This window comes from Mchenga conophoros, linkage group LG2, assembly GCF_057382185.1.
Source record: "Mchenga conophoros isolate Kocher_MC1m ecotype Shallow Benthic linkage group LG2, M_conophoros_male_GT1.1, whole genome shotgun sequence".
In the NCBI taxonomy this organism is placed as follows: domain Eukaryota; kingdom Metazoa; phylum Chordata; class Actinopteri; order Cichliformes; family Cichlidae; genus Mchenga; species Mchenga conophoros.
The window spans coordinates 4,483,058-4,499,836 of NC_140527.1; the positions used below are offsets into that span (position 1 = coordinate 4,483,058).

Here is a 16,779-nt window from a genome sequence, read left to right on the forward strand (position 1 = left end):
CTGGGCTCTTTATAGCACCAAGAATCATAAAGATAATAAAATGAAATCTAAGTTTATAAGGAAGTGTGACAATGAGACATTATGATAAACTCGCTTTGGCAAGTTTACCACACTGTTGACTGTATTACATAAGTTCCAAACTGCTTAAAAAAACCCAGATGTGCATCTGTGCATCTGATCTGTGATCATGGCTTAGAAATGCACCGAGTCTATTTTCCCCTTCAATTACGGATGTGGCTCGGTAAGTGTTGTGTGTTTGTGTGCACTCACCGTGTAGCAGTGAAAGTGTGTTCTATCCTCTCCTCCCCTGGCCAGTAAACCACTGAATCATCTATGGCTGCTTCAGGTTGTGGCAGAAGATGAGCCGGTAGTTCCTCATTGACAGACCGCTAATCCCTCGAACAGGATTCCCTTCTAGCTGCACTGAGAAGAGAACCAGGAAGAGAAAAAAGATGGAGGGGAAAAGAACAGGAGATAATGGCAGAAGAAGACAGGATAAGGATGGAGACAAAAAAGATGGAACGTTTTAATTAACCAATTGCAGGTGTGTTGAAAAACACAATTAGCTACTTCATGTAGTAACAATGGGTTTCATGTGGGCTATAGTTTTCCACTTCCAGTTTCTATTCTCAGGCTTTATATCCATACATTGCATCTTCATGGTTATTTAGTGATGAAAGATGCATTGGGCCCAATACCAAAGCTGGAATCGCAGCAATAAAAACCCACAACAGCGAGTTTCAGTTTTCCCTTCTCTTCTTCTAGTTTTTCTATGCTCCAAGCCCATTTTCTTTTCATCTTTTTTCATTAAAATCCTTTCTTTCCTGTTTCTTCACTCCCCATTCTGTTTTTCTGCTCTTCTTGCTCGCTAATGAAATCTTCAAGGTTTGAGATATCAGGCTGTCTAAAAGTCAGCTGGAGAGCTGAATACAATAATTAAACCAATAAAGATTGTTCTGGAAAGCTGTGCCATAGTGTCTTACAGATCTGTGCCTGCCCGTATGCACAAAGAGTCCCATTTAATGTGTCTATATTAGGTGTGTTCCTATTGACTTCCTGCCCCTTTAGAGTGTGCATGTGTGTCTCAATACTGCCATTGTATGAATGTGAACTATTATTTGCCCAGACAGGACATGGTTGCATGTTAGAATACGTGCAAAATGAGATCTAGCTGATGAGTGTACGTGTCTGAAAGTATATTAGGAGGAAAAGTTTACTTTTGCTTAACTGGTTAGTATGGAAATATGTACCACAAACTGTATTTTATGTTGATGAAGCAAAGGAAAGGCAGGTAGACCCATTTAGGCTCCAGACTCAATAAAACAGTGTATAAATGCTCTTTTCCATTTCACTCCTTTCTTCCCTATCTTATTCACAGTTTTGGCTGTGTGTTACACAACCCACCTGGCCTACTTGGATTCAACAGTTCTACAATAAGAGAAGCGCAGTAGTAGAGATAAACAGGAACAGAAATTGGCACGACAGGAAAATACTGACAGATAAAAGATTTGCCTCTCTTTGCAAAAACAGTAAGATTTCAAAATTACAAAAGTACCTAAATCTCATAAACAGTCATCTGGATCATGTAAGTAAGACCATCAAACGGAGCCAGTTACAAACCTTTTTAAGAGCCTTGGCAACAACCATATGGAAATAAAGCCCTGTGCCATGTTATGAAAGCTACAATCTCAAATCAGGAAAACCATGAAAAAACTCCAGTGCACTGACTTAAGCACTAACGATAAAATGAGCTCTTTGCCATTTTTGGTTAATATAAAACCTAAATCGACCATCAGATTACTTGGAATCGAATTTCTGGGTTTTGTGGGACTCAGCTGAAACAGAGTTTGCATATTATAATTGTCAGGCACAGCCATGTTTCCTTGTGATGAAGAAAAGAACTGCAATAAACATAGAAACAACTGTTTTCAAGTTTGGTTTTTAAGGCAGCACACATAATTATTGTCTCTTGTACCATATGGTCTGTTTGGGGACTCAAGTTTTACTTACTCTCCTATCTGCCATTTTGTTTGAGTACCAGTGTTCCCATCTTACTGAACTGTTGTCCGCAAAAACTAAGAGAGTGATATTTAATATCAAAGCTTTCCCAATGACTACATAGGATATTTTACTTAAGTTCATCAAACTGACCTTTCAGTACCCTTGTGTTTGCTCACAGTTATTACTAATAAAGAGATTCTTCAGCCTCCAGTTTTTCTAAGGCCAACTGAACTGGCATTGCTAAGCCTCTTTAAAAGCCAGAGAAAATCCCACTGTTGCAGCTAAAACTCTTGTACTGGGTCAGAGCCCGCAAGCTACACAGCTTTGTTCCCGGAAAACAAAGTCATTATGCAATCCCTAACTACCGTTTCTGAATATTGTTAGATGATTATTAATTCACCAGGCTGAAAGCTTCAATAGCAGAACCAAAAGCTTGACATTAACAGGCAGGTTCAAAACACTTGAGCAATGTCAGACAGAGGAAACAGACAGATGAGGACAATCTCTAATCAAGAGATTAGACAACCAACTAAACCAAAGCCTTGCCTGCTATGAAAATTTACTTTAAAAGATCTCTGCAGTGTTTGGTCAGCAATAGAACTGATTTGTATGCTTCTATCTGATTGTCTTAAACCCATATACATTTTACAACGTCCTTCTAAACATTAAGGGGCATTGTTGAACATGATAAATTTTAAGTGTTTGAGGAGAGAAAAATAAACCTGAATAAGAACGAGGAAGGAAGGTGTTCAAAGAAAAAGACACACACCCAGAAAGGTGTACACAGAGACACACGGCTAAACAATAAGACGGTAAAAAGCCATGAGCTCACACATTTCAATTGGGAGGGACCGTGTGGTCCAGTAAAGAACCGGAATGCATGTCATTTGGGAACAGGCATATTCTTATTGTTTCCCTCGCATCAGCTGCGATAGAGGATGAAATGACTGGAATCGTTTGTTTCACATTTGCTTATTAGATGCCAAAACATCATACTGTTTTGGCATCTAATAAACCTCCAGACGTATGGCTATGGCTCTGCTAGTCTTCTGGCATTTTCCAATTGTACTTTATTGTCTCACTAGAATAAACACGGTCAGTTGATGTGCTAAAGAAAGCACAGAAGATAAGCTAAATTAACTGTTTCACCCTCTGAAAGTCAAACACTGCTAATGAAAAGACTTGGTTAATGTTTGACTATGAGGATTTCTGGTTTTTGAGCTTAAGGTGCAGAAGGAACAGAAACAAATTTGAAATGAATCACTTATGATCAGAACTTTCGAAGTAAAATACGAGTTTGCAGAAACTGAGTTAAGGTGGCAAGATTTTTTTTTCCAGGGACTATATTCACAACTAATCATGTGATTTGAGTCAGTTCAACTACACCTGCCGGGAGAATCAGATTCTGGATCGTGACTCTATCCTTGCCATGTGACTTGTATCACATTTCAGTATGCCAGCACCTGTGTTCACATAGATATGAAACCTGAACAGAAAGATCAGAGGTTCCACAATATGACTATGACCACACAGTTCACTGACATGGTCCAAGTGATAACAGCAGCAAAAAAAAGAGGAAAGAACTATGAGAACAAAAGACTTGTTAAGTTGAACCTCTGATGTGCAAAACAGTGTCTTTTCCATTAAAACAGAGTCCATGACCACAATGAAAATAAAATATTCACAGGGCATTATAAATAAATCAGCAAATTCTCCCCAACGCGCACCATGGTGTGAAATCTACTGAATAAAAGAGATCAAAGTGGTTCAATTCTGCAGTCTGTGATTAGGTGCCAAACTATCATGGTCCAACTAAATGAGGGAAGGACAAGGTGACAAAAAGAAGGTTGGAGGAAGTAGCTGGGCCAGGAATTCTCTTCATAAGAACAAACCCAGAAACTGCTCCTGTTTCCTGCATTTCAGTAGTTCTGTTTTTCATTCTCAATGATGTACTGTCTTAAATTTCTGAGCTTAAAAAAATACTTGCACAGATTGGCTTCCTGGATTCAAAATGGTTTTGTTTGCTCTTCAGAAGATTATATATAGACTTTGTCAAAATCTGAAGAATTAAAAAGGCTTCATTCTCATACAAAACATATACTCAATCTAAAAAACAAAAAAACCAACTCTATTCTCTCAATTAAACATAATAGTGGTATAAGAAATAGAGTGTTTTAGTTGTCACTTAAAACAAAGTGCCTGGGAGTTTTTTTAGCATTTATATTAAACCAAAAACTAAAAAAGAGAGAAGCCCTTTGTTGTGCCCTGGTGGCCCACCTGGTAGAGTAACTGCACCTTGCATTAAGGATCAGTAGGCCTTACTGCAGTGCCCCAAGTTCAACAACAGCCTTTGCTTCTGTCTCCCTTTCAAGGTAATGATACAAATTTCCTGTGAATTCGTGTAATAGTTTATTGGAACTTGGGTGTCTACGTGACTCAACTGCCTCACAAATCTATTCCGAATTTCTTGAACCTTGCCGCTGAACAATTCTTGCCAAGTATATTACTTAATCCCATTAAAGAAAAAAAAAGAAACTAAAGTAAATATTTTGATAGAATAAAAACCCAGTCTTAAAACTTAGTGAAACATAAGACCTAAGACATAACATAAGACAAAAGGTAAATAACAGAAAACTATGTAAAATACACATGCGATACATACATGCAAAGAAAAAAATCTTCAGGAAAGAGATTTTCATTCTCCTTCCTGAAAGTCTTAAAAGGTAAACGTGAGAAGAAACATGAATCCCCTAAACTTTATCAACTTTTATGGTCTGCCATAAAACCATTATTATGGCCTCATATTTCCACACACACCTACTGTGTTAGGTGCGTTGGACTCAAGTCATTTCTTACATGTATCCATTGATTGTTAAGTCGATAGTGTTGGAATGACCAACCCCAACCCCCAAAAAAAGGTCTGTCACTGAAGGAATGAAGATGACACGTCACTTTAAGCACTCATCAAATATATCAGACATTGGTATTTATCATTCAGGGTGTGTATACTTAAACATTTTCTGTGCCATCTGATTTGCAATCTGAGTTACTGAGCACAAAGTGGCGGCTTTTAAATTGAGACTCGTTTACTCAGACACTACTTACAACATGTCACCTCACAGAAATAGTTTTAATTTTCTGCTACCTTGAGCCCAGTTAGCCATTCGTAATGTTTAACTAATTTGCAAGAACCTGCATAACACGAAGCATATCAAAAACCTGCTAAGCACAGCTAGTGATTATGTTGATCCCAGCAGCTAAGGTGTTTTTACATTACACACAGCTGTATCAGTCTCAGTATACAAAACATTAATAGATAGGGCTTCGAAAAATAAACAGTTTGCATGGGAGAGCCCGTAAAAGAAAGCACGAACACAAAGACAGGAAATACAACAGCTATTAAAACATATATAAATCAAAAACATATAGGTGGTGTGAAAGCTGACCTAAAACCTGTATGTGCACATTTTAAGCTGTCTGGTATTAGTGCCAAGTCTTTTCATTTGCCTTGTAGCACTAAGCCACCCTAACAATACACCCTGTCCCAGCAAAAGGATGTTGTTGTAATGTTGTAATAACTTACTTGTTTTCTTCTTCTTCATCTGTACATTTTAGTGACATGCTGTTAGCAGATAATGTTCACTATCCACCAGACTTACTTCTAAATGGGCAAAATGCATGAATGGCAACAACAGAGAGCAGGGATTTTGGTGAGAAATAAATACTCTGTCATTTAGATTCTCGCTGCTAGAATTACAAATTTGATACTTAATATTATTATTATTTGTTTTATTCTCAATTTGTACAATTTAAGAAAAATATTAAGTAATTGAAAACAATATATACATAGATAGCACTATCCTTTGTGTTAAAAAGCCTGAAGGTTGAATAGCATCTAATTATTACATAGACTGTTCATGGCAAGTGTATAAAGCAACAGAATAGAAGGATTACATATAAATAGATGTTAATATAAATAAATACATTTTCCTACTAAGACTCAAGTAGATACTACTATACTCTATCTAGCTTAATCTGTAGATTAGTCTTAGAGTTGAAGAGTATTATTTAGCATTCAGTCATTTATTAGTACAAAATCAAATATTTTGCGGATAGTTAACATTTTTAATTTTACGTTAAAGTTTTTTTTTATTTTACAACTTTGAAATTATAGTCTATTTCTTGGAGGCAGACAGCAGCAGGTCAAGTCAGGCTGAGAGTCTAAGATACAGACAGATGGGGGAATAAAGAAGGAGTAGAGTTATAGAGAATAAAAGAGCATCATAAAGAGAATGGCTAAACAGAATGGCTGAAAGAATAAGAAGAGGAAAAGCACACGGGAAAAATTGAGTAGTGTATCCACACAAAGACTGCGCATCATTTTTACAATTTGTTTGTTTTTTATTTTTCTTATGCCAAATGAGGAAAACTGGCAATTATCTTGCTCAAACAGAATCCAGTTTGCGTGCAGAAACACTAATGAAGTCACAGAAGAAAGGGCAAGTGAGGTAAGGAGGAGGGAAAAAAGGCAGTAAAGCTGGTGTTTGCCCTTGAATCAGCAGCAACAGCAGCTCACTGCCCTAGCCTAGTTTAGCTGCTCCTTCTGTGATAAATTAATAAGCACATGTCTTTGGGGGACATCTTCTTTTCAGGCCTTGTTATCTCTTTCCCTCGAGGAACATTCACAATCTTCCTGTAAACTATTTTGAAGATGCAGGGGACATCTAATAAAAATAACCATTTCAACACATATTTTTATACTATTTCATGCAACATGTACTTTAAAAACTAGTACAATAGGCTGTCAAATGTTGGTTAGCTTGATTTTCTTTGAAGCTAGAGAATCTGATGAATATGACAGCTCAAGGGGGTGAACAGAGCTAAATCTTGTTTCATGTAACCAGCCTATGCAGCACGCATCATATCATTCTGGACAGTCGTTTAGAAAATGCAACCTACAGACATTTTTGGAAACTGTAACAGCAATTTTCTGATACTTTATACTGATATTTTATGGATAAACAACCATCTGATTTATGAAGGCCTTTGAATTAATTTGTCTTAAAATTTCATAGGACTCATGTGCCTTTCAAGGGAAACGGTAAAAACAAAAAACAAAAAAAAAAACAACCTTTCTTTGCTTCCCAGAAGGGCTTTGACATTGAAAAAAGCTCTAACGCCTACAGTGGAAACACAAGTGCAGCTCTGTGCAGCCAATGTGGGAGTGGAGGGAAAGCAGCATTTTGTTTGGGACATTTGCATAAAGTTTGATTGGTTGCCATCTGGGTAAACAGACATACAGAATTTATTTTTTAACACTTTACCAATAACCCAAATCAGATTTTTCTTAAACTAAAGAAATGGCTATGGTCACATTTTATTAAATATAACCATCTTAAAAAAGGTCATTTGCACACAGACTGTGCAATCTCCCAAAGAAGTCTATTATACAGTATACATAGTATATATTACTGTCTAAGCATTGGCTATATACTGTGGCTTTACTGTCATGAATTATGTCTGGATGACAGTAGGCCATCACTAACATTCAGCAATGTTGCATAAAAGATAAATGGGACTTTTGATAGTGTATTATCAACTTTTAGTGCAGCCTCTTTATCAAGCCAATCCCAATAGAGCTATTAAGTAGTTGAAGATTTTTTTGTTTAGAGGCCTTATAATCATAAACGTTTAATTATTTCCCTCAGGCCTTCAGAGGTGAAGACTGTACTTTAAATTGTCCCCCTAGAGCTCACACTAATATATCCTTAGAAAACTAAGTAATAATAAACCAGTGGTTTTTGATCAAACGATAGCATCTACAGCAACAAAGTCATGTGGAGCTGGCACATCTAAAGTAATTACCCTCTATCAAGAAAATTATGCAAAAGATTATGAACAAGAACATTAATTACTGTAAAAATGGGGTTTTAAGTCAACAGATCTATTTCAAACTTGTACTGTAAAGTAACTGCAGTAGTCATTTTAACATTCAGGTGTGGTTCACACTAAATTCAGCAGGTGTATAATCTGCGGATAGGTTTTGTATGGTGATATATATCTCATGTCTTGTATGCATATTATGTAAGTAATCGGTTATTTTTTTTGATGGTACTGATATCTATTAAATACATAGTAAATTCGATTGCTATGTCTTTCTTTTTTCTTAGTTGCCATGGTGACAAAATATGCACCACTGGTGTGAAGTACACTTCCTACTGATATACACGACCTACAAATTTGAAAGTAAATGTTTTGTTTCCAGAGCTTCCATATACCTCAACACACTCATTTCAGTTCACCATCAAAGCATTACAGATTAGGTGGTAGCCCGACCTTAGCAGAGCTTGGAGGAGTTACTGGGCCCAGCCTCCTTTGAGGCAGTGACTTTGAGCTTTATTGATTTAGCATCGATCTGTATCACCTCTTTCTCTCACTCGTTCTCACATTGATGGAAATTTCCAAATGTCTGCACTCCAACTTTGGGCCAGTACTCTGCCGGTATTTTACTTCCCTGTTGCCTTTGTACATTGTGTATGTCTGGCATCTCTGTGAAAGCAGTGACAGTGCAATGGGAAAGTCAAACATAAAAACAATGAGGAAGCCTGTTGTCCAGTATCACAGAATGAATATCCTTTGCATTACTATACAAAGACTGAATGAGGCTCAATTAACAGAGTAGTCTACACAGGATAGTACAAGTCTTGTCATTCCCATCTGTGTGTGAGTTCCTGTGTGTAAACAATAGATCAAAACACCAGCTGTGAGCATAAGCTGACAAATGAACAACAGTGACCAAGCAAAATCTGATACGAGTTCAAGCTATAGTTTCACAGAGAATAGAGGAAGTGACATTTTAATTATAGCTTTTGCTGCTGTCTTTTACTTCCTTTAACTGCATCTTTTTATATTTTGAACTTTTTTTAAGTGAACAAATCTACATTGTGGTAAGTAGTTAGGTTAATTAAGAGGGATATTTTAGCCATTACGTTTAGGCAGTTTTGCATTCTCACCAAAAAGGGCAGAGAAATGAGTTTAGATCAATGAGGATTTGCTTCTCAATTATTGCTCCGTGGCCACGAGTCAATGCTTGTTCTCCACATGCATCGAACACACAAAAGAGTTGCTTTTCTCTTCAAGATGCACTTGCTAAATTTTGTTTGCCATTTTTACTATGATAAGAACAGAGGTACAATAGATAATTTAAGTCAAGGCAAATGACAAAAAATGTAATTGAAAAAGCACCATTTTTTTACCCAACTAATTCCACGTGTGGAAAAAGGAAGAGCATGTACAAAAGTATCCAGAGTAATGATGTAATTTTCTTTTTGTAAGTAGAAACCCATCTGGGAAAACGGAAACGCACAACAGAATCTAGCAAGACTGTGTACTTATTAAAGTGTAATGTAAACAAAATATTAAGAGTGGGAAACAGTTCATATCATTGTTTGTAGACTTCAAGGGAACAGTTTCATGATATTATAATCACTTAATTGTTGTTCAACCTAATGATACTGATATTTAAAAACTAATATAAATAATTATTATAATGCAGTTTCCCATGCATGTCTAGTTTTATATAATGCATGGCCTTTGTGTACAACTTTAAACAGTTCTGTGTTTGCTATGATTTTTATAAATCTTTAAAAATATTTCCTTAATTTTACTGATTTATATGAACAGTAATAGAGAGTATCCATCATATTCATGTAACATTGTAACATAAACCCTTAATGTGCCCAGATGAAAATAAACCAAAGTACATTCCATTAAATGAGTTTCCGTGCAAAAGCCAATGCTGAACAAGTGAGCACAGCTGATCCCAGATCTAGGTAAGCAATGACTTGACCTGAAATGGCTCCAGAGCAGTGTTGAGAGGTTTTAATAGCTGAGTTTGATGCCAGCAAACTAACTTTACCCTTCAATCCAAGCCAAACAGCACTACTGCCAAATCAAGAGAGGAAAACTCACCTCTGAGGTCAAGGTCAAATTAATGCATTAGCCATTTGCAAAGCCTTGCTCTAGCTATCACAAGTATAATTCAAGAGGTTTGAAAGCATGCAGTAATAGCTGACTGACTGTTGGCTTTACTGATTCCAATTTGGCTTAAACGGGACTTAAAACAATTTTTACTGATCACCCACCCCAGTTGTGATAAGTCACTTTCATACATTATAAAGAATAAATTATCAACAAAAGTGAGTCACTATTTCTTTCTACAAATAAAAAAACAAGGAAACTTGGGCAACTAAACCAATTCAGTCTTTAGTTTCATATATATATATATATATATATATATATATATATATATATATATATATATATATATACACACACACACATCACACATACATATTATAGACAGGGTGGCAACTAATTATGCAAACCAAAACTGAAAATAGATATAGAAACCAATACACTTAGAGATATTTAGCGACTGGGGCTTTCCAAAGCAGGAAGAAAACCACAGGCTTAATGTACAAAGGTCTGCAAATACTGTAGAAAATAGTGCTAAGAGTTACAAATATATTTTATGGTCGTTTGTCATGCTGTATTTACAGTTATATGACCTTGCTCACCAGGCAATCTCTGTGGTTGCTCGACACTCAGCAGATACTGTACGGCTAGGGCACTGTCCTTAAACCTACTGAGAACACGGTGTCAGCCTCAGATTACTTAACCCCAACCAGCTGCTCAGTACAGGATTTCTCCATCTGCCTAATTGAATACTGTAGCCCTCTGCTTTTCAAATGAACTCCAAACTAAAATTAAGAACTGCTTTCATCAAATAACTACAGCAAATAGAAACGAGATCAAAACCCGTGAGAAGTATACTGTTTATCTACTAACAGACTAAACAAAGTGAATTGTTTTAAACTTATAAATGTAATTATCAATTTCTGATTTGGAATTTTCAAACGTAAATACAAATTGTCAAAAGATTGTAACCACTCTCTATTGGCTCATTGTTGCTGCCCAAACAGTTCTGACCCACAAAGCCTGGAGGCTGCAAGGCCTTTTAAGGTATTTCGCACTCAGACATGAGCAAAAAGATCAGTCAAGTCCTTCAAAGTGCAATGAGGACCTTGTTTTACTTCCCCCCCCAACTCCATCTCTCTTTTTCATAGTTTTTCCCTTCATGGCACTCATCACTGATCTTTTAAAGATGATCAGTCAGATCTTTACACAAGACTGATTCTCTAGCATTCTCCAGAGATCAGTTTATACGTGGGACATTTAGTTTATACCAGACCCAAGTGCCATCTATCCCCCTCACCACTCTCCTTGCTGACCACTTCTGCAAAGTGTTATTTCATACCACAAGGAGCTTGATAACTTAATGCATTTTGTGTCAGTTTTTTAGAAGTAGTGACAAACTGTACTTTCACATGACTTCCTGATTTCATAATTGCCTGACACAGCGATTTTTACTGAGCTGTTTACTGTCATTGAGGAAACAGCGATAGCTCCATGTTTGAGAGCACTTAGCAATTAAATACATACATGCCAAAAGGATCATACTAGTCATCCCTGTTGGTGGAAGTCCTAAAGCATGTACACATGGTATTTATCAAACCAAAGGGTGATTTTCATCATTTCCATCTATTCTCTATGTACAGTTAAAGTTCTGATATTCTTTGTTATTCAAGGTAAATGACAAAATATGAGGAAAAAAGCTTCTATGAGGGTTTTTTTCCCCTCATGTAGAAGCTTTCGTTTCTATAGCCACCCAGTGAACCATCTCCATTTACACAGTCTTTGAGCCAGGTCAGTGACACACAGCATGACACTGCCTTCGGGCAGTTTTGGTTTAATTTACAACAGAGGGCAGTGCTTTGGATTTCCTCAGCTTGTAGCTACATACTTTGATATTGCTACTCCTTTTCATGGGAGTTTGTTGTTGTCCATCACTGAGTACTTAGCCTTGTGCTTACACATGACATACAAACATACAAATGGTGTTTTCACCAATTCTACTAGTTATAAGTTACAAAGCATATTTGCTATATACGTGCTAACATAAACCAAATGAGATTTAATTTTGTAGCTTTCTGGTATTGCTCCAGCTTTAGCAAACTTTGGGGCATATTTAGTTTGGCTTGGGGCCCTATACACAGCATTAAAAAAAAAAAAACATTCAATGACTAGGCAACAATAGTTTCACACTCCAGGCAGCTGTGTGATTTTGACACTGCTGTGTGTGCGTGTGTTTTTCCTTCCATATAAAAACTATGGGTCGTCTTACATGTATGTCTTATCTGACACTGTAGGAGGCTGGAGATTTCTGACTTTGTTGGTATGTGCATACGTGAGAGACTCCACATAAAGGGCTGCAGGTTCAGTTTAAGTACACTTAATGAGAATTTAATTTTTATTTGATTTCAGTATTAATAGTTAGTTATAAGTAGGTATAGTAGGTGACTAGAGGTAAAATAATTACTGTAATTATTAAATTTCCAGCTGTTAACATCTAGGCATCTCATGAAAAAAAAAAATACTAACTTATCCAATTATTCTTGAATGTGGCATATGGATCCTCTACTCAACCCAGTGAGCTACACCACCACCCAGTCACTACTCATTCTTATTAGTGGATGACAACTTGAATATTTGAAATTCATACCGATTCCTGTCACAATATGACAAATTACTGCTTTTTCTCCTGTATTTAGGGCTTAATATGTTACACTCCACTCTAAGAGCCTCTAAGAGTAAGAGCCATTGTCACCATTTTTGGAAAATGTACAGTTTCATCCATCCATCTTACCCAACTTAGGGCTGGAACAGTTTTCATGTAGTGAGAGGTAAAGTACTCCCTAGGCAGGCGGCCTGTCTTTTGCAGGTCTAGCATAAATGGAAAGTCATCCCTTCATACTCACATACACACTTATAGCCAATTTAGAATCACCAGTTAACCTAACATGCATGTATATGCACTGTGAGAGGAAACCGGTTATTAAAATTGATAAAATTGATAAAATCACTGGAGGAGTAATAAAAATTTCAAATAGATTTTAACTGCAGTTCCACATTAAGTTAAAGTTAATGCAGCCCATTTCAAATCAATCACAATAAAATCATACTGATCAGTTTTTATTAGAGAGATGTTTGCGCTCCCATTATCTAGCTCATTTACACCAACAACTCCAGAACTCAACTCTAGAATGACCATAAAGCTGAATCAACACTTTGCTTAAACAGTTTCATCAAACATGGACAATTATAACCTTTATTAAGGTAGACTGTATTGGAGGACTGTTGTATAAGACCACTTGTAAAGTACTGTCAGATTAAATCCAAGGTGTTTTTACAGCAGCTAACTTTACAACTACTTTTATTTTTTCCACTGACCTGTATAGATCCACCTGTTGTTTCTTAGACACTAGTGTTTTGGTAACAGGTTATACTGTACTGAGAAGGCCTAAGACTAAAGTAGATAAAAATAATTCTTATTTTATATCTGAAGAGCTCAACACAATAAAGATTATCCAATCAGAACAGATTGGAAACAAATCAGAGGTTGCTTCGGTATTAAATTACTGCCAGGACAGTTTTGTGACATAAATAACATATAATCTAATTTTTTCAAGCTTTTAGTTTTTTAATAAACTAGTATCAAAAACAAAGATATCGTCTGGACAGCTTGTAACATAACTGTTAGAAGTCTTTCAGCCCTTTGTAACAATCCTGATATATATTTACCCATTATAAAATGTATAACATTGACTTCTGCAACTGATCAAGACCAATGCAAATGTTCTGTTGATATATTAGTATATCTCTAGTTATCAAAATGCCATCCCCATCATTTGGTTAGCTGATGATGTCACAGAACAACTCATTTTAATTCCCAATCAACTTAATCACATATATTTTCTAATGTAAATTTCATAAAAAGCTTTTCATAGCATAATTTGAAATCTAGTTAACTTGTTTTGTCTGACAAACAACAGAAATGTATCATTTACTACCAAAATAAAACAAAGCTTTTTATTGCAATTAAAAATCTCGAAGTCATAAATGGTATTTATGACTGCAAATTACGCAGTGCTGAGCAGTGTACCAGTCTTTCATAAATGCTGTACCAGTTAAAAGATACAACGCCCACCGTGTCCTTTCAAATAGCTTATATTATTATTTATCTTATTACTGCCATGGATACTGCTGAAGCGCATGAGAAGGGGGCTTTTATGACTGTACAGTCTTCTCACTCATAGTTCCTGTCCTATGAATCATACACATTATAAGGACAGCCATTACAAATCTGCAAATCTCTTCAACTGGGAACAATCCTAGGACACAAGTTGTCAAACAAACTATTTAATTAATAACTTCATATTTACACAATTATGCCGCTTAACAGCATACTGGGTAATTCCTCAAGGCTAAAACACTGTTTATCGTGACAAGTCCAAATGGAGTTTGTATCAAAGCTTTACAACAAAGACTTGCTATATATTGACTTTATTTAAAAACAGGGGCAAAGGTAGCATTGCAGCAAACATTTTATTTTGAATTTATTATGTACCATTTAAACACAGTTTTAAGACAGTTGAGCCCAACTGCTGATATTCAAGCCCCTGTTGATTGCCTATCAACTCAAAGCAGCTTTCTTCTCTGACCTCTGGCACAAACAAGGCTTTTTATCCAAAGAGCTTTTGCTCACTTGATATTTTCCCTTTTCCAGACCAGACTGAACTTCAAACTAGATTGTGAGAGCACTTGTTTTACTTGTGCACAGTACAGAGAGGTGTGTAAGAAAATACTCAGACTAGCCCATCTGGCACCAACAGTCAAAACAAGTTCAAAGTTATTGAAACCACTTTTCTTCCTCATTCTGATGCTAAGTTTAAACTTCAGCGGGTTGACTTGACAAAGTCTGCATGCCTGAATCCATTGAGTTGCTGCCATGTGACTTCCTAATTAGGTATTTGTGCTAATGAGCACTTTAAGAGGTATAACTAATAATTGTGAATGTGTATTATTTAGGTGCGCTGTAGTTTGAAATGTATTCGAACTAAAAGGGTTTTATAGAATTAACTCCTACAAGTCATGAAGTGAAAAAATTATTTGTTATTTTATATTTATTATTTGAACCTATATGGTAGGCACAGAAATAATATTACTAACAACATACCTGGATATACTGGTAAATTCCTCTTAACTAATGCCTTATTTATGACCTAAATTGGCCAAATATTTATGAATAATTGTGAATTACAGTCTAGTTTTCATACACATGGAAGTTCTTTTACTTATGCACACTATACAGCGTATGAAGACCAACCCGTCATGCTTCTTGACATGTTGCCGGATGCCATTATGCAATCACCAAGACTTCAAAAAGCTCAGAAATAAACGTCAGCCTCTCATTTCAATGTAACGCCATTGCTGACGCAATTATTGCACATATACATATCCTCATCTGGATCAGCACAGCTTCGTATCAAATCATGTGAACCTAAGCATTGGCGAACATTCCAGCACACACAGTTAAATGAATCCGAGCAGGAAGCATCTGTGTCAGTGATGAAGCTTTCCAGAAATAAACAGAACAGAAAACGAAACCATCTACAACTCGGGAGAACACGAATTCCAGGAACACAGATTTCAAAACGGTTTCCGTATAATCCTGTATAAAAAACCCGTCATAACCGGATGATTTTAAACTATCCTACCTACTGCGTCTCATATTCTTGATGCACAAGCAATATCACACAACTCCATAATTTATATATATTATCAAATGTACACAAAACTTTTTTTTTTTAAATCCATTGAGTGTTTTTTTTATCTTGCGGTACTGATAAAAGCCAACAAACACTCAATTATTTAGGAGTTTCTTTTTCTGTCTCCGAATTAGCTTGCCGTGCCTGCGGAGGAGCCACAGATGTGATGGAACTGCTATTCGGTGCTATCCGTTAGCCACTAGCTCACAGTGACCACAAATGTAGTCGCAAACGGTTTTAAGCCCCGCTGTGCGCTTTAATATTAGCCTCTACGTAAAGACACATATAGAGCAGATATATCATATCAGGTATACATGAGAAAAAAATGATATAAACACATAATAGAAATGGTCAGACAGAGTTAGCTTAGCAGGCTAGCATTAGTTAGCGTTTAAGATGCTGAGAGAACCAGAAGAAGAGCTGTTAGCAAGGAAAGCTAATCAGACGCTCCGGGGTACCTTACCAGGTCAAAACAAACAGGAAAGCGGAGCGAGATGCATTAATTTCTTGTTTCGTTTCTGAAGCCGACTTCTGGTGAGACGGTAACTTTGACGAGATCAAAGCAAATAATGTAGAAATATCGTCGGGAACATTGCAAAGACACTCGAAATTAATGTGGTTCCTGTTTTTTTGCTCAGACTGGCTCGGATGCCCGTTCGCAGGTCGTTGCTTGGAGAGACTCGCACACATACACACACACACACCCTCCAGGGACGAACCTGCCAAATACTGGCCCCGCCTCCTTTACTGTGAGCGCAGCAGGAGACAGCTGCCAAATACTGACCCCGCCTTGCAGACAGCTGTAGACTAGCAGAGACATCTTAAAACGCATCTGTGGCTGATTTCTTTATCTACTTATAACAGTAATAATCCAGTGTCAAGTATGTGTTATATATATATATATATATATATATATATATATATATATATATATATATATATATATATATATATATTTCCTATCGTCTATATATATATATATATATATATAGACGATAGGAAATAGGTGCAGCGATTTACGCACAAATGTGAATGTGTAAACGTAAAA

The 16,779-nt window shown here is 36.4% G+C and overlaps 1 protein-coding gene across 7 annotated transcripts in view; it reads right to left on the reverse strand.

The window, feature by feature from the left end:
• fam13b (family with sequence similarity 13 member B) overlaps nucleotides 1-16,431 on the reverse strand; it is a 66,175-nt gene extending 49,744 nt beyond the window's left edge. For 6 of the 7 annotated variants that reach the window (XM_085283895.1, XM_085283885.1, XM_085283877.1 and 3 more), the window contains exons 1-2: nucleotides 16,195-16,431; nucleotides 271-423 (exon numbers count right to left, since the gene is read on the reverse strand). The gene's annotated coding sequence lies outside the window, so the exon portion shown is untranslated. The remainder of the gene's footprint in view (nucleotides 1-270; nucleotides 424-16,194) is intronic. The other variant, XM_085283867.1, reaches the window with a different exon arrangement.
• Nucleotides 16,432-16,779: the final 348 nt, after the last annotated feature.